The sequence below is a fragment of the Peromyscus leucopus genome, chromosome 7 (genome assembly GCF_004664715.2).
Source record: "Peromyscus leucopus breed LL Stock chromosome 7, UCI_PerLeu_2.1, whole genome shotgun sequence".
In the NCBI taxonomy this organism is placed as follows: Eukaryota; Metazoa; Chordata; class Mammalia; order Rodentia; family Cricetidae; genus Peromyscus; species Peromyscus leucopus.
Genome location: NC_051069.1, coordinates 77,783,690 through 77,803,571, shown reverse-complemented (window position 1 = coordinate 77,803,571; position 19,882 = coordinate 77,783,690). Strand labels below are relative to the sequence as shown.

General features: G+C 38.7%; 1 pseudogene; it reads left to right on the top strand.

Moving 5' to 3' along the window:
- The first annotated feature begins 8,494 nt into the window (after positions 1-8,494).
- LOC114690989 lies at positions 8,495-19,551 on the top strand (annotated as a pseudogene).
- Positions 19,552-19,882: the final 331 nt, after the last annotated feature.

The window sequence follows — 19,882 nt, the reverse complement described above, 5'->3', positions numbered from 1 at the left end:
ATGACTTCAGAGGCAAAGAAAATTGCCTAAGGGAATGTGAGAGTCTCCATCTTCTGGTGTCCCATCAGGTAACCCTTGTTACTGTAGTGATTTAAATTCAAACGCCAGGAAGATGCTTCATAAAAGCCATAACGTGAATGATAGCACAGGTGGTGGCCTCATCCATGGGATTCCTGCTAACTCAGTTAGTAGTAATCCTTATCTGAACTATATTTCTAGACACAAGACTCAAATAAACTTTACATATGTGAAATCTTCATAAGTCTGATGACTCCAATTCCCTAATCAGGATTTAGTAAGTTACCTATAATTTTTATGTCTTTCTACTCATTATTTTACATACTCCTTAAAATCCATCGTAACATACCCCTTATGTTCTTTGTGCTCTCTAAATACTAAACACATGTCAATGTTGACAACTGGCTTGCCACATAAATAATATGAAACACACTTTAACCTGTCAGTCCTCTTAATAATTATACCTAGCCTTCTCTTGATCTCATAATCCGTGAAACATTAATTTGTCATTGATTTGGCTTACTATAAAATTAAGCAAAACATTAGATTTTTAGATCAAGTAAGAAAAGCCTACTAATGCTTGTTTAGAAGAACATATGAAAGAAGCAATGGGCCATATAGGCAGATATGCACAGAATACCACAATGGAGAGTGAAAAAAGGCAAGAGATGATGGGGATCCAAACTCCAACAGATACCTTTAGAGAGTATATAAGGACACTCTAGGGGCCAGCCAGGTTCATTCTTCTCTAGACCAGACAGAGTGTGTTTCTGTAACTTCTGGCTCCTAGAGTACTAGATCTGTCACCACCATACATTGAGTATCATATCCCAGAGCTGAGCTAATATTGTGTCTCCACTAAAAAGTTCTGAGGCCAAAGATAATTCCTTGGGTGAGTGCACAATTTATAGGTAAAATGTCATTGATATTTCCTATTGTTAATTTATTACCAAACTAAGGTTTATGCTTAAAAATGATTAATATTTTGCAATTTATGAAAAGAGATTCTACTCCCATTTGGTCATCTTTCTTCATAAATATATATTTAGAGTGTTTCTGATGTACTTCATACATGCAACATGGACATCTCTAAATTATTGTACACATATAATGTCTAAAAATAAATACTCTGAATGGGTTGAAAATTACTAGTGTTTAGAGATTTGTTATATAAATACTATGTATAAAAGTGAAAACTCATGATTTATCAAAGGAAAATATTTTAGTATTTTTCTGTTGTAAACTTTAGGAAGATATTATTACAGTGTGAAGTAATATGTAGTCATAGTTTACCATGTTGGTTATTCCTGCTATTGACTGATTTACTAGGTTAGAAGTATACATGTGGCTTGGACACAAAACAAATCTCAACAGATACAAAAAAATTGGAATAACCTCCTGTATCTTATCAGACCACCATGCCTTAAAGTTAGACCTCAACAACAACAAAAATTATAGAAAACCCACAAACTCATGGAAACTGAATAATGCCCACCTGAAACATCAATGGGTCAAGGAAGAAATAAAGAAAGAAATTAAAGATTTCCTAGAATTCAATGAAAATGAAAGTACAACATACCCAAACTTATGGAACACTATGAAAGCAGTGCTAAGAGGATAATTCATAGCTCTAAATGCACACATAAAGAAGATGGCTTGATTGGCTTGATCAGTTTGGGAGGCAACTAGGCAGTGGGACCAAGTCCTGTGCTCATTGCATGAGTTGGCTGTTTGAAACCTGAAGCTTATGCAGGGACACTTGGCTCAGTCTGGGAGGAAGGGACTGGACCTGCCTGGACAGAGTCTACCAGGTTGATCACAGTCCTCGGGGGAGGATTTGCCCTGGAGGAGGTGGGAATGGGGGGTGGGCTGGGGGTAAGGGGAGGGGGTGGGAGGGGGGAGAATAGGGGAACCCGTGGCTGATATGTAGAACTGAATGGTATTGTAAAATAAAATAAAATTTAAAAAAAAGTGTCTATGACTGGAGATTAAATTAGGAAAAATACTTTGTAGTCAGGTGCACCAAACATCTGGGAATCCCAATCTTTTTTTTTTATTTTTTATTATATATATATATATATATATATATATATATATATATATATATGTATTATTTTATAATACCATTCAGTTCTACATATCAGCCATGGGTTCCCCTATTCTCCCCCCTCCCACCCCCTCCCCTTACCCCCAGCCCACCCTCCATTCCCACCTCCTCCAGGACAAGTCCTCCCCCGAGGACTGCGATCAACCTGGTAGACTCAGTCCAAGGAGGTCCAGTCCCTTCCTCCCAGACTGAGCCAAGTGTCCCTGCATAAGTTCCAGGTTTCAAACAGCCAACTCATGCAATGAGCACAGGACTTGGTCCCACTGCCTAGTTGCCTCCCAAACTGATCAAGCCAATCAACTGTCTCACCTATTCAGAGTGCCTGATCCAGCTAGGGGCCCCTCAGCCTTTGGTTCATAGTTCATGTGTTTCCATTCATTTGGCTATTTTTTTCAATAATTGAGTAAAACTGAAATTTATTATATGCCACAGTTGTCCTAGGGACCTCCATGCAATATATATATATAGCCTCTATGGTTCTATGGGTTGTGGTCTGATTGTTCTTTATTTTATATCTAGAATCCACCTATGAGTGAGTACATACCATAACTGTCTTTCTGGGTTTGGGTTACCTCACTCAGGATGATTTTTTCTAGTTCCATCCATTTGCCTGCAAATTTCATGCTTTCATTGTTTTTCTCTGCTGAGTAGTACTCCATTGTGTATATGTACCACATTTTTTTCATCCATTCTTCCATTGATGGGCATCTAGGTTGTTTCCAGGTTCTGGCTATTACAAATAGTGCTGCTATGAACATAGCTGAGCATGTATCTTTATGGTATGAATCAGCATTCCTTGGGTATATGCCCAAGAGTGGGATGGCTGGGTCTTGAGGTAGTTCGATTCCTAATTTTCTGTGAAACCGCCATACTGATTTCCACAGTGGTTGTACAAGTTTACATTCCCACCAACAGTGGAGGAGTGGGGAACCCCAATCTTATGCAAATTACCCAGACATTAATCAAAATTATTAATCACTATACCTGAGCAAAGGGGTATGCTATATTTTCTATTTCTATGTACTGAAATATAAAATTCATAGTTATGAATAGAGAAAATGAAGGAATATTGTGATCCTTCTACTCTCATTAAAGTAATTGTATTAATTGCCCAAAAGTCTGTCTCTCAGTACTATTTATCAAAAGTTGATATTCATTGTGATTTACAGGAAAGGCTTATAAAGCAAATGGTATCTTTATGGGAGAAGAATCAAGAAAATCCAGAGAATATAAAGTCAGAGAACAGAAAGACAACTCTGTGGATGGTAAGTATGAGATTCATGCTTAAAATCTAGTTAAAGCAGATATTTTTCAAAATTCATTAATCATGAATTGAGTAAAAGGCATGGGATATGATACTAGGAAAACATTTCCTGCTGGCTCTAATCATGATTGTTAGTATAACTACACATGGAATGAATGGTCCGGCTGTGGAGAAGAGTTTCAGACTAATGAGTGAATTGCTGACAGTTCAGCACACTGCATTAGACTCACTGACTGAACGATGAATTCTAATTACAATAAGAGGAGTTTCATATCTGATTCAACATATGAATGATCAATCAATACCTTTTCTTCAGGTACCTCTGCATCTCTAATATAGGTGAATATGCTTAGGGTTTATTTGCCTGTGTAATTAATAAAGAATAAATGAATGAAACCAAGGAATTTACGTTTTCTGAGAAGTGGAGACAGTCAGAGTCTATGTAGAACAGTTATAGAAGATATTTGTCAAATGTAAGCATTGGAGGATGCAATGGAGGAGGATAAAATACTTTGCAAATATTATCAAGAATGTCCCCTTTTTTTCAGTACTATATGACTCTGTGGAAAGAAATGATCAGGACAGAGTACAGAAAACTGCATCCACTCCTCTGTGAAGAAGAAGAGAAACACATTCAGTCTATGAGAAATGAAGGCCAATGTGTTTTAGAGAAACTCAGGACAAGTGAAGCCATGATGGTCCAAAAGAGAAAAGAACTAAGAGAAATGTATCAGGAGCTGATGGCAATGTCCCAGGAGCCATATGTGGTCCTGCTGTAGGTGAGCATGGAGGAGTGCAGGAAGAGTCTTTATTGTCTTAGACCCACACTGGTGAGTGTTATACTAAGATAGCTTTCAATATTCCCTGCATTTATGCTAGGGGATTTCCTTTTCAGGAATAATCTTGAAAGAACAAGCTTTTTGAAATTATGTCAGTAGATTCCCCAAAGAATATGTCTTAACTGTTGGCTTTTGTATCTTGCTTCTCTGAGAACCCAAATTCAGTGGTTGCTCTTTCAAACGCTCTTTTTTACCTCTACTTCAATATTGTGTACAATTTTAAAGAAACCTATGTCTTAATATCTTATGTTTGAAAGCTGTGTTTTCGAGAGCTCTTTGGTAAGTTGGGATTTTGGAAGTTGGGATAGGTTTCAATTCTGGTGTATGGTGGCCTGCAACTCACAGTAATCCTTAGGCCTCTAACCCTGTAATTCTGGAATTACAGGTGTGCCGCACCATACAGAGGTGAAGTTATCCTTTTGAAGTACTCTTACTTAAAGTATCCCTGTGCTTTGTAGCAAAGCTCAGAAAATTTACCTTGCAGACAGGTGGGAGTTCAAATGCAATGTTCGTTCACTACCCTTGTCCTCAAATTTTACTCTTGCAGTCTAATTTCAACAAGAATTCAAATTCTGCTAAACAGCTTCATTGGCATTATCTTGAGACATAAATATAAATTTTCACAGTAGATCGATGTGATGGTGACTGACATTATGTGAACTTTAAAAACAAACTCTGTATACCATTTCTTAAGATATCTAATTTTCTCTTGTTTTATTTGCAGGGTTTGGACGACATGTTCAGAAGGTGAGTTTAGGTATCAGTGCAAGCCAGGATACCCTGAAATATGCTAGAATATTGATCAACCTGCCTTAGCAAAGTGCAGATATAGATTGAATGGAAAATAGTCAATTGTTTGTGTTTAATATGTTTGGGATTTTTCTATTTGATTTGCAATATTTATGTGTGTGTCAATGTGTATACATGTACATGCAAATATGCCATTATACATGTGTGCAAGTCAGAAGACATCTTTCAGGAGACAGTGCTTTCCTTCCACCTGGGATTGAACTCAAGTTGTCAGGCTTGTGTAGCAAGGGACTTATCCCCTGAGTCATTTGGCTGGACTTGGAGTGAGGTTTTGTTTCTAATGATTGTGATAATATCTTTAGTACGAGGCAGATCAATATTTTCTTTTCCTTGCAGGAGTGAGTCAACGCAGCTGAGCATGCCTCAGACTACGAACCCAGAACTCAATGCCCTACCCATCACTGGACTGACTGAAAGTTACAACCAGTTCCAAGGTGAGTGTCTCCACTGATAATATGACCAGAGGCATTCTTCCACATAGAGATAACTTTTGCAAGCACAAATATTTTAACTCCCTAGTAATATATCTAGGTTTATTACATTGTAATTTAAGCACATGGTCATCTTACAAACAAAATAACATACATAAATGAATATCAATATCATGTTGTACATGATATTGGCTGAAAAGAGTATCATTTGTTCACTGAGACATAAGGAATGATAAATTAATTCAGGATGATTTAATTCAAATTAAGAGGATACAGTGATGTATATATTTGAATATTTTCCTTTAAACATTTTAACAATTAATTTCTTACATTGCATTTTACTCCATAGCTAGAAATACACAAGATATAGTCATGCACACTAGTAATCCCAACATCAAATACCTAGAGTGGGGAGGAATATTAATGAGTTTGAGGACAGTCTGGTCAATATAGTGAGTTCCATACCAGTCAAGGATTTTTTTTTTTTTTTTTGGTTTTTCGAGACAAGGTGTCTCTGTGTAGCTTTGCGCCTTTCCTGGAACTCACTTGGTAGCCCAGGCTGGCCTCGAACTCACAGAGATCCGCCTGGCTCTGCCTCCCGAGTGCTGGGATTAAAGGGGTGCGCCACCACTGCCCGGTTTCCACTCAAGGATTTTAAATACCAAGGTCCTATCACAAAAGGATCTGAAAAAGAAAAATTATAAAAACACTAAACAGACAAATCCATGTATCATGAGCAATGAAAATGAAACAAATTGATGGGACATGAGGCAGTGTCTAAATTCCACTCATAGACCTAAAAGTCAATTGTAACATCACAGGAAAAGAGTATCAGAGGAACTAGAGGTTAAACGAGGACAATTACATCTAGGGATCCACTTCTAGAACATATTTAGATTCTCCTTGAGTATAAATATGCTCAGTTAGATGCAAGTCAAAACACCAATATGAAAATTATCACTACTTATATAATGGGAATAACTTTTCATGTAGACCCATGAGCACAGCCTTTGCTCTGGCCCTCTCTGCAATACATACATCTTCTCTTTGCCAGGTGTAATTAAAAGTCACCTGATAGAAGTAGGCTGAGGCAACCTCCTCTACAGCACCTACAAAGTTTCATTAAAAAATTCGTAGTACCATTCTGTTTCTTGTGGAAAAACTTCACTTTGTATCATGAGCCATAATGAACCTCAAGCCTTAGCCTTATCTTTTTAAAAACCAAGAAGACTCTACAGACCTCTCTCACCTGAGAAATAGAAATGATCATTTTAACTAAAATGTTGATTCTTCCCACAGTTCATATTTTCTTTGAAAACATAACCGTGCTCCATTTTAAGATGAACCTATTTAATGTCATGAGAAGATTGAGCTTTAGACTTCATCATAAAGATGCATCTGCATATTCTGCTGGTTGCTATTTTGCTTCCTGGGGATCAAAGAACTCCTTCACCACAGGCTCTCTTTCCCTCGACCCTTGCCCTTCATTACTCCCACTCATGTCCAGGTTGTTCATGTAGATCTCAGCCATTTCTCTGTCACTGGGCAATCCTCGTGTCTTTCTTGGGAAAGTTCCATGTCTGTATATCCTGCATAATGGGCCTTAACAGCTTAGATTCAAGACTGTAAAACATCAGTAGTGAACTTCTGTTCTCTGAGGTCCTCCCATTGTGCTCTAAGCCTGTATTTAAGACCTCCTCCTTCTTTCAATATACAGAATTAGGCATTCAAAAAAAGAAGTATCTAATATACAGAAAAAAATACCAAATGGGGGTAATTAGGTAAGTTAAGGAAGGGAGCATTGGAGTCTTCATCTCTTTTCTAAAATAAACTTGACAATGAGTATTAGTATTATTTTCAAGGTAAATAGGATCACCAGCTAAAGCCATGGACTCAATTTGCTTCAGACCACAGAAGCTGAAGTTATTTGGGGGATGTTTATCTCAGTCAATCCAAGATTCTCTATTTGTGTAGAAATTCAAAAAGAAGGAACAATGGGTACCTGTTGATTGAATAGGAAATTCTTCTATAGTCATGAGAGCCTCATTTATGCCTCAAGGTTCATCCAATAAACTGAAGCCAGGAACTGTATCTTTGATAAACAAACAAGTTTCCACAGAGGGTACCCTAGAATTCAACTTGATGGGATTTAGGACAGATATAGAAACCTCTGGGGATGTCTCTGAAGGATGATTGGGGGTTAGATTCACTACAGTTGGTAAGATCCACACTAAATGCTCATGAGATCACTTGACCATTCCATGGTTTGAGGTCTCAAAGTAAGGAAAAGGGAACAGGAGCTGAACAGCAAGAGTTCCTTGTTTTCTTCTTGCTGATTTTAGATGCAATGGGACCAGCTCCCTCAAGCTGCTGCCACCATTTGTTCCCCAACATGATGGACATATCCTTGAACTATGAGCCTCCCTAATTCTTATTCTCGTTAACTATTTGCATCAGAAAGAAGTCAAGTAACTAATGTTGCCTTCAAGTGGCGAGGGGTGGGCAGGAGGATGTGAAGGACTAAGATGCTAAAATCAGAAATGAAGCAAAGCATTTACTAGGGACCATGTGAAATAGGGAGTGTTTTCTTGGATAGCCAACAAGGAAGGGTGTGCTTAACCTACCTATGTCTGTAGTGAAAGGCAAACATGTGGACTTGAAGGAGTTTGATCACTCTAGTGTATATTTATTTATAAACACTTGGAAAGCATGTCTCAGACCAGCAACCAAGACACTAATTTCAATGGAGTCTCCAAAAAAGACACAGGTAGAATGGCTCAGAAGGACATCAGATTAATCTATATTTCTGTCAAGAAGAGTGAAACAGGAAATATCAGCAACTGCAATCCTATAATTATCTTGATTTTTTATTCCTGAAAAATGAAGCCTGCATTGCCATACACAGAATTAAATCACAGATCAGGTTTTTTTTTTTTTTTTTTTTTTTTTTTTTTTTTTTTTTTTTGCTGTTTCTGGCTTCTCTGGGGTCAAATAATAGCAATTCTGCTTTTCTTCCTTCAGAAAAATGGAGTCAGACATTTCACAGGCCTTCCTGAAAGAACTTACCTGCTTCATCCACCTGAGCTGCCTGACAGATCCAGTCACCATAAGCTGTGGTCACAGCTTCTGTCGAGCCTGCCTCCAACTTTCCTGGGAAGACTTCCAACCTCCTTTCCAATGCCCTATGTGTAGGGAACAATATTGGAAGGAATGGCGAACCAACATTGTTCTGAAGAAGCTGGTGACCATTGTCAGACAAGCCAGCCTCATGAAGGACCTGAGCTCTGAGGCGCATAAGTGTGTGACCCACAAGGATACTAAGAGGATCTTCTGTGCTGACAATAGGCTCTTCCTCTGTCAACTCTGCTCTAACTCCCATGAGCACAGAGGACACAGACACTGTCCCATTGAAGCAGCTGCTGAGGATCAAATGGTAAGTGATGCTTCTGAGAGAACTTGCAAGCTGGAGAGAGGTAGGCTTAGCAAACCACAGGAAGATACTGGTCCTCATATTGACAAAGACACTGTTTTCAGAATGGTGTACCTTTAATAACAGCTAATGAAGAAAGGATGATTAGGACTGTAAACATCCTTTGGGAGACCGATGAGTATAAAGATCAATTGTATTTTATGATACATTATGCCCAGGTCACTGAAAGTGCAATACCAACTTCCTATCTTTAAAAGTGTCTATGGCTGGAGACTAAATTCGAAAAAGTACATTGGTGTCAGGTACAGCCAAGCATGTAATCAAAATTATTCATCAATATACATGAGCAAAAGGGGAAGCTGCATTTTCTAATTCTGTGTTCTAATCTAAAATTCATAGTTATGAAAAGAAAAAAAATGGAGGATAATTTTAATTCTGGTACTTTCACTACAATAATTGTATTAATTGCCAAAGAGTCTGTCAATCAATTATATTTTTCAAAATTGACATTCATTGATTTTTTATAGGATAGACTTTTAAAGCAAATGGCATCTTTATGGGAGAAGGTCCAAGAAATCAGGAGAATTTAGAGGCAGAGAACAGAATGAAAACTCTTTGGATGGTGAGTATGAGAACCATGCTTAAAATCTGCTTGATGCAGATACTTTCAAAATTCACCATTCAAGATTTGAATATAAGTCCTAGGATAGGATACTTGGAATATGTGTCCTGCTCACCTGTAATTCTGAGTGTATAATAAGTTCCTGTTCTTGGAAAGAATGGTCTGCCTCTGGCAGAAGAGTCTGGGACGAATGAGTGAATTGCTGATGGTTCTGCACACTGCGTTAGACTTTATGACTACACCATGAATTCTAATTACTACATGCAGAGTTTCATAACTTTGTGAACATATGAATGATCAATCTTTTTTTCAGGCAGCTCTGCACCTGTCATATAGGTGTAAATGCATCTTAGGGCTGGATTGCTTGTGTAATTAATAAGGAAGAAATAAATGGAACGAAGGCATTTACCTTTTCTGAGATGTGAAGACAGTCAATCAGAGTATATGCATCAGAGTTATACAAGTCATTTGTGGAATTTAAGCATAGGAGGATGGAATGAGGGAGGACAAAATACTTTGCAAATATGATTGGGAATGTCTTTTTTTCTTCAGGACTATTTGACTTTTCGGGAAGAAATGATCAGGACAGAGTATAGAAAGCTACATCCACTCCTCTGTGAAGAGGAAGAGAAACACATTGAGTCTATGAGAAATGAAGGCCAATGTGTTTTAGAGAAACTCAGGACAAGTGAAGCCATGATGGTCCAAAAGAGAAAAGAACTAAGAGTAATATATCAGGAGCTGATGGCAATGTCCCAGGAGCCATATGTGGTCCTGCTGCAGGTGAGCATGGAGAAGTGCAGGAAGAGGCTTTATTGACTTAGGCCCACAGTGGTGATTGTTATACTAAGATAGCTTTCAATATATCCTGCATTTTTTTTTAAGTAAATTTATTTTACAACATCATTTAGTTCAACATAATAGCCACAGAATCCCCTGTTCTCCCACTCTCACCCCCCTCCCCCTCCCCCATCCCACCCCCCATTCCCACCTCCTCCAGATCAAGGTCTCCCCCGAGGACCGGGATCGACCTGGTAGACTCAGTCCAGCCAGGACCAGTCCCCCCCTCCCGGACCGAGCCAAGTGTCCCTGCATATGTCCCAGGATTCAAACAGCCAACTCATGCAACAAGCCCAGGACCCGGCACCAACACACGGCTGCCTCCCAAACAGATCAAGCCAAATGACTGTCTCACCCGTTCAGGGGCCTGATGCAGTTGGGGGCCCCTCAGCCTTTGGTTCATAGATCCTGTGCTTCCATTCGTTTGGCTATTTGTCCCTGTGCTTTATCCAACCCTGGCTTCAACAATTCTCGCTCATATAAACCCTCTTCTTTCTCACTAATTAGACTCCCAGTGCTCCACCAGGGGCCCAGCCGTGGATGTCTGCATCCAGATTCCTCAGACCTTCCTTGGATGGGGTTTATGGCACAACTAACAGGGTGTCTGGCCATCCCATCACCGGAGTAGGTCAGTTCCTGCCGTCTCTCGTCCATTGCCAGCAGTCTTTTCTGGCGGTATCTTTGTGGATCTCCGTGGGCCTCCCTAGCTCTCTGCTTCCTCCCCTTTTCATGTGTCTTCATTTACCATGGTCTCCTATTCGTTGTTCTCCCTCTCTTTTCTTGATCCAGCTAGGATCTCCCACTCTCTTTCCCTCGACCGTCGCTCTTCATTGTTCCCACTCATGACCAGGCTGTTCATGTAGATCTCATCCATTTCTCCATGTCTTTTTTGGGGTCCCATTTTCCAGGTAGCCTCACTGGTGATGTGAGTAGCAGTTCAGTCATCCTTGTTCCACATCTAGTATCTTCCTATGAGTGGGTACATACCATATTTGTCTTTCTGAGTCTGGGTCACCTCACTCAGGATGATTTTTTCTAGATCCATCCATTTGTCTGCAAACCGTATGATGTCATTGTTTTTCTCTGCTGAGTAGTATTCCATTGTGTATATGTGCCACAATTTATTTATCCATTCTTCAGTTGAAGGGCATCTAGGTTGTTTCCAGGTTTTGGCTATTACAAACAATGCTGATATGAACATAGCTGAGCAAGTGCTCTTGTGGTATGATTGAGCATTTCTTGGATATATGCCCAGGAGTGGTATAGCTGGATCTTGGGGGAGATTGATTCCCAATTTTCTAAGAAAGCGCCATATTGATTTCCAAAGTGGTTGTACAAGCTTGCATTGCCACCAGCAGTGGAGGAGAGTTCCTCTAGCTCCACAACCTCTCCAGCATAAAGTGTCTTCAGTGTTTTTGATCTTAGCCATTCTGACAGGCGTAAGGTGGTATCTCAGAGTTGTTTTGATTTGCATTTCCCTGATGATTAGGGATGTTGAGCAATTTCTTAAATGTCTTTCAGCCATTTGAGTTTCCTCTATTGAGAATTCTCTGTTTAATTCTAAAGCCCATTTCTCAATTGGACTGTTGGTCGTTTTGATGTCTAATTTCTTGAGTTCCTTATATATTCTGGATATCAGTCCTCTGTCACCTGTGGGGTTGGTGAAGATCTTTTCCCATTCAGTAGGCTGTCGCTTTGCCTTGTTGACCATATCCTTTGCTCTACAAAAGCTTCTCAGTTTCAGGAGGTCCCATTGATTGATTGTTTGTCTCAGTGTCTGCGCTACTGGTGTTATATTTAGGAAGTGATCTCCTATGCCAATGCGTTCAAGATTACTTCCTACTTTCTCTTCTAGCAGGTTTAGAGTAGCTGGATTTATGTTGAGGTCTTTGATCCACTTGGACTTAAGTTTTGTGCACGGTGACAGATATGGATCTATTTGCAGCCTTCTACACGTTGATATCCAGTTATGCCAGCACCATTTGTTGAAGATGCTTTCTTTTTTCCATTGTACACTTTTGGCTTCTTTGTCAAAAATTATATGTCCATAGGTGTGTGGGTTAATGTCAGGGTCTTCAATTCGATTCCATTGGTCCACATGTCGGTTTTTATGCCAATACCAAGCTGTTTATATTACTGTAGCTCTATAGTAGAGCTTGAAGTTAGGGATTGTGATGCCTCCAGAAGTTGTTTTATTGTACAGGTTTCTTTTAGCTATTCTGGGTTTTTTGTTTTTCCATATGAAGTTGAGTATTATTCTTTCCAGGTCTGTGAAGAATTGTGTTGGTATTTTGATGGGGATTGCATTGAATCTGTAGATTGCTTTTGGTAAGATTGCCATTTTTACTATGTTGGTCCTGCCTATCCATGAGCATGGGAGATCTTTCCATTTTCTGACATCTTCTTCAATTTCTTTTTTCAGGGACTTAAAGTTCTTGTCATATAGGTCCTTCACTTGCTTGGTTAGTATTACCCCAAGGTATTTTATGTCATTTTTGGCTATTGTAAAGGGTGATGTATCTCTAATTGCCTTCTCAGCTTCTTTGTCCATTGTATATAGGAAGGCTACTGATTTTTTTGAGTTGATCTTGTATCCTGCTATGTTGCTGAAGGTGTTTATAAGCTTTATCAATTCCTGGGTGGAATCTTTGGGGTCACTCAAGTATACTATCATGTCATCTGCAAATAGGGAAAGCTTGACTTCTTCCTTTCCAATTTGTATCCCCTTAATCTCCTTATGTTGTCTTATTGCTCTGGCTAGAACTTCAAGTACTATATTGAATAAGTATGGGAGAGTGGACAGCCTTGCCTCGTTCCTGATTTTAGTGGAATTGCTTTGAGTTTCTCTCCATTTAATTTGATGTTGGCTGTTGGTTTGCTATATATTGCCTTTATTATGTTTAGGTATGTTCCCTGTATTCCTGATCGCTCCAAGACTTTTATCATGAAGGGGTGCTGGATTTTGTCAAATGCCTTTTCTGCATCTAGTGAGATGATCATGTGGTTTTTTTCTTTGAGTTTGTTTATATGGTGTATTACATTGATGGACTTTCGTATGTTGAACCACCCTTGCATCCCTGGGATGAAGTCTACTTGATCATGGTGGATAATTGTTCTGATGTGTTCTTGGAGTCTGTTTGCCAATATTTTATTGAGTATTTTTGCATCAATGTTCATGAGGGAGATCGGTCTGTAGTTCTCTTTCTTTGTTGTATCCTTGTTTGGTTTAGGAATCAGGGTAATTGTAGCCTCATAAAAGGAGTTTGGTAATGTTCCTTCTGTTTCTATTATGTGGAACAATTTAGAGAGTATTGGTATTAACTCTTCTTTGAAGATCTGGTAGAATTCTGTGCTGAAACCATCTGGTCCTGGGCTTTTTTTGGTTGGGAGACTTTTAATGACTGTTTCTATTTCCTTAGGGGTTATTGGGCTATTTAAATAGTTTATCTGGTCTTGATTTAGCTTAGGTATGTGGTACTTATCCAGAAAAATGTCCATTTCTTTTGGGTTTTCCAGTTTTGTGGAGTAGAGGTTTTTGAAATATGACCTTATAATTCTCTGGATTTCCTCAATGTCTGTTGTTATGTCCCCCTTTTCATTTCTAATTTTGTTGATTTGGATACTCTCTCTCTGTCTTTTGGTTAGTTTGGATAAGGGCTTGTCTATCTTGTTGATTTCCTCAAAGAACCAACTCTTTGTTTCATTAATTTTTTGTATTATTCTCTTAGTTTCTAATTTATTAATTTCACCTCTCACTTTGATAATTTCCTGGCGTCTATTCTTCCTGGGAGACTTTGCTTCTTCTTGTTCTAGAGCTTTCAGGTGTCCTGTTAAGTGACTAGTGTGAGATTTCTCCAACTTCTTTATGTGGGCATTTAGTGCTATGAATTTCCCTCTTAACACTACTTTCATAGTGTCCCATAAGTTTGGGTATGTGGTGTCCTCATTTTCGTTGATCTCTAGGAAGTCTTTAATTTCTTTCTTTATTTCTTCCTTAACCCATTGGTGATTCAGTTGAGCATTATTCAGTTTCCATGAGATTGTAGGTTTTCTGTAGTTTTTGTTGTTGTTGAGATCTAACTTTAACCCATGGTGGTCTGATAGAACACAGGAGGTTATTCCAATTGTTTTGTATCTGTTGAGATTTGCTTTGTGGCCAAGTATGTGGTTGATTTTAGAGAAAGTTCCATGGGGTGCTGAGAAGAATGTATATTCTTTCTTGTTAGGATGGAATGTTCTGTAGATATCTATTAGGTCCAATTGGGTCATGACATCAGTTAAGTCCTTTATTTCTCTGTTAAGTTTCGATTTGGGAGATCTGTCCAGTGGTGAAAGTGGGGTGTTGAGATCTCCCACTATTAATGTGTGGGGTTTTATATGTGGTTTAAGCTTTAGTAATGTTTCTTTTACATATGTGGGTGCCCTTGTGTTTGGGGCATAAATGTTCAGAATTGAAACTTCATCTTGGTGGATCTTTCCTGTGATGAATATGTAATGTCCTTCTTTATCTCTTTTGATTGATTTTAGTTTGAAGTCTATTTTGTTGGATATCAGGATGGCTACCCTGCTTGTTTCTTAAGACCATTTGATTGGAAAGTCTTTTTCCAGCCTTTTATTCTTAGGTAGTGTCTGTCTTTGAATTTGAGATGTGTTTCTTGTATGCTGCAGAAAGTTGGGTTCTGCTTTCGTATCCATTCTGTAAGTCTATGTCTTTTTATAGGTGAATTAAGTCCGTTGATATTAAGGGATATTAACGACCAGTGATTGTTCATCCCTGTTATTTTTGGTGGTAGTGTGTGTGTACTTCTCTTCTTTGGGGTTTACTGTTGTGGCTTTATCTATTGCCTGTGTTTTCGAGTGTGTATCTGACTTCTTTCGGTTGGAATTTTCCTTCTAGTGCTTTCTGTAGGCTGGGTTTGTGGATAGGTATTGTTTAAATCTGGCTTTGTCTTCGAATGTCTTGTTCCTTCCGTCTATGATGATTGAAAGTTTTGCTGGGTATATTAGTCTGGGCTGACATCCATGGTTTCTTAGTGTCTGCATTACATCTGTCCAGGTCCTTCTGGCTTTCAAAGTCTCCATTGAGAAATCGGGTGTTATTCTGATGGGTTTACCTTTATAGGTCACTTGACCTTTTTCCTTGGCTGCTCTTAATATTCTTTCTTTATTCTGTACATTTAGTTGTTTAATTATTATGTGTCGAGGGGACTTTTTTTGGGTGTCTCGTCTGTTTGGTGTTCTATAGGCTTCTTGTATCTTCATAGGCATTTACTTCTTTAAGTTGGGAAAGTTTTCTTCTATAATTTTGTTGAATATATTTTCTGTGCCTTTGAGTTGGTATTCTTCACCTTCTTCTATCCCTATAATTCGTAGGTTTGGTCTTTTCATGGTGTCCCAGATTTCTTGGACATTTTGGTTCATGACTTTGTTGGCTTTAGTGTTTCCTTCGACTGATGAAACTATTTCTTCTACTGTATCTTCAATGCCAGAAATCCTCTCTTCCACCTCTTGCATTCTGTTGGTTATACTTGCATCCGAAGTTCCTGATCTTTTACTCAGGTTTTCTATTTCCAGCATTCCCTCTGTTTGTGTCTTCTTTATTTTTTCAATTTCCCTTTTCAGTTCTTGGACTGTTTCCTTTGTTTGTTCCATTGCTTTTTCATGATTTTCTTTCAGTGCTTTATTGTTTTCTTCCAGGACTTTAATGTTTTCTTCCAGGACTTTATTGTTTTCTTGGAGGGCTTTATTGTTTTCTTCTAATTTGTTTGCCCTTTCCTCTAGTTGTTTACAGCGTTCTTCCAATTTTCTTGTCTTTTCCTCTACACAAGCCTCTACCTTCTTCATGAAGTTACTCATAAGGCTACTTTCTTCTGCTTCTTCCAATTTTTGGTGTTCAGGTCTAGATGTTGGAGGCGGGCTAGGTTCTGGTGATGCTGTATTGCTCTTCATTTTGCTGTATGTACTTCTGCCTTGACGTCTGCCCATCTCCTTGTGGTTCCTTCTTCGTCTTATCAGTGTACTTGTTTCAGAAAGAGCTGACAGATTCAGGAAGACTCTCTCTCTTGTCCAAAAGGGAGTTCTCTTGTCCAACTCTCTGGTCCAGAAGGGAAGTCGGGGGCAGACTCTCTGGACCAGAAGGGAAGTCAGGGGCAGGCTGGGAGCTCATATCCTGCATTTTTAAAGGGAGTTTCTTTTCACAAATTTTCTGGAGAAACAAAATTCTGTAATAGTCTTGAAAGAAAAAGCTTTTTGAAACTGTTTTCATAGATTCTCCAGGGATTATGTCTTAACTTTTGGCTTTTGTGCCTTGCTTTTCTGATAACTGAAATTCAGTAATTTCTGTTTCCAACATTCTTTACCTCTACTTATATATTGTGCACAATATTAAAGTAACCTATGGCTTAATTTCTTCTGTTTGAGCACTGTGTTTTTGAGAGTCCTTGAGGAGGTTGGCATTTTGAGAAAGGATCCTACTTGGTAGTAAATGATACATTGCATCTCAGAATAATGCTCATTTCTCTAACCCTGCAATTCTGAAATACACATGTGAAGCACCATGCAGGGCTTAGGCCACCCTTTTGAAGTATCCATAGCTAAAGTATCCCTATGGTTTGTAGACATAAAAAGTTACCTTTGCAGACAGGTAGGGGTTCAAAAGCAATGTACAGTCGATACCTATGTTTTTCTCAAATTTGACTCTCCAGTCTGATTTCATCAAGAATTTGAGTTCTGCTAATCCATTTGTTTGTCATTATCTTAAGACATGAATATAATTTACCAGGATAGACTGGTGTGATAGTGATTGACATTTATATGAACTTTCGATACAGACACTGTATTTCATTTCTTCAGATGTCTAAGTTTTTCTAGTTTACTTTGCAGGGTTTGGATGACATTTTCAGAAGGTGAGTTTAACCATCAGTGCAAGACAGGACACCCTGAAATATGCTATAAAATTGTCCAAGTTGCCTTAGGAAAGTGCAGATGTCTTTTATATAGAAAACACTCACTTGCTTTAATGTGATGTTTTGGGGATTCTTTTATATGTTATGTTATTTTTCTGTGTGTGTGAATGTGTGTGCATGTACATGCACTTGTGTGCAGGTCAGAGGATAACTTTCAGGGGACAACTTCTCTTTCCATCAAGGGTTCCCAGGATTGAACTCAAGTTGTCAGGCTTGTGTAACCTGAGGTGTTTGGCTGAACTTGGAATGAAGCTTTTCCTAATTACTGTGTGTGATATCTGTAGCCCCACAGAGGTCAATATTTTCTTTTCCTTTCAGGAGTGAGTCAATGCAGCTCAGCTGAGCATGCCGCAGCCTATTAAGACAGAACTGAATGCCCTATCCATCACTGGACTGACTCAAAGTTACAACCTGTTCTAAGGTGAGTGTCTCCACTGATGAAATGACCAGAGGTACCCTTCAATAATGAGAAAACCTTTGCAAACACCCAGAAATATGTATAGGTAAGTAACTTTGTATTGTTATTGAATCACATGGTCATCTGACAAACAGACCAATAAATGGAATGCAAACTAATATCATGTGGTATGTAATAGTGGCTGAAAAGAGAGTATCCGTTGTTTATTGAATAGAATGATTATTTAACTCTGGACCGTATAATTCAAAAGAAATTGTAACCAGTCATAAAAATATTTGATATTTTCCTTTATTTATTTATTTATTTATTTTTTTGTTTTTTCGAGACAGGGTTTCTCTGTGTAGCTTTGTGCCTTCCTGGAACTCACTTGGTAGCCCAGGCTCGCCTCGAACTCACAGAGATCTGCCTGCCTCTGCCTCCCGAGTTCTGGGATTAAAGGCGTGCGCCACCACCGCCTGGCGATATTTTCCTTTCAATGTGTTAAAATTTAATTTCTTACATTGCATTTTACTCCATAGATTAAAAAATACACAAGATAAAGAGGTGCACACTAGTAATCCCAACATCAAAAACCTAGTGTATGGAGTACTGCCAATGAGATTGAGGATTGTCTGGTGAACATATCGAGTTCTATGCCAGTCTAGGACAAATACACAGACCTTATTATCAAAGGAACCAAAAAGAATCATAAAATAACTTAACAGACAAAGCCATGTATCATGAGCAATGAAAATGAAACATATTGATAGGACATGAGGCAGTGTCTAAATCCCGCTGTTAGAACTAAAAGTCAGTTGTAACCTCACAGAGAAAGAGTATCAGAGGAACCAGAGGTTAAAGGAGGACAGATACATACAGGAATCCACTTCTAGAGCATATTTACATTCTCCTTGAGTGTAAATATGCTCAGTTAGATGCCAATGAAAACACCAATATGAAAGTTATCACTACTTATATCTACAAAACATAACTTTTCATGTAGATCCATGAGCACAGCCTTTGCTCTGGCCCTTGTTGCAATGCACACATCTTCCCTTAGGCAGGTGTAATTAAAAGTTACCTGACAGAAATAGGTTGAGATTCCCTCCTCTACAGCATCTAAAATTTTCAAAAAACTTTTCAGCATGCTACCACTCTTTTCTGGTGGAAATTCTTGACCTTGGTGTATTTGAGCCAAATTTAACCTCAGGTATTAGCCTTCTCTTTTTAAAATCTCGAAGACTCTATGGACCTCACTCACCTGAGAAATGTAAACGGTCATTTTAGCTAACGTTGTTTCTTCCCACAGTGCACATTTCCTTACCAAACGTAACCACATCCAACACAAGATAAACCTCTTTAATGCGATGAGAAGATTGAGCTTCAGACCTCACCATAAAGATACATCTGCGGATTATGCTGGATGCTATTCTGCTTACTGGAGATCACAGAGCTTCATCTTAGGGAAATATTACTGGGAGATTAATTTGAAGGACTCTTGGGACTGGGCTATAGGGGTCTGTAAGCATTCCCTGTTAAGGAATAGAGAACAACTGATTGAACCTGAAGGTGCATTTCTTCTTGTGTGTGTGAAGGAGGGTAATCATTACAGCCTCCTCACCACATGCCCAGTATTCCAGCACTATATAGAGAAGCCACTGGGCCGAGTTGGTGTGTTTCTTGATTGTGAGGAGGGATGTTTAAGTTTTATGAATGTTGCCAAGAGTTCCCTGATATACAAGTACCCTCCTGGCACCTTCAAAAACCCTGTCTGGCCTTACTTCTCCATGGGGCAAATCTGCAGTCCAGTACCAAGTGATTTTTAAGTACTCCCTACTGTAATGTTACTTTCCTTATTGCTATTAAATATTAAAATACTATTAAATGAAAAATGGTAGACCATATTACCTATTATTCTGTAGTCCACATATTCCATAAAGTAACCTTATTTCATAGTGATTTTTGTTTGCTTGTCTTTGTGTACTTGACATTAAATAATTATGCTTAGATATTAAGAGAGTAGTCTTAGAGACTCAGGCTCTAGTTGGCTGTTAAAGCCCCTTTTAAGTGTACTCAGGACACTCAGCTGCATTCTAGCACCATAAAAATATTCTCTACCTATGGGATTCCACTTAATGTTGTCAAGCTGGAGCACAGGT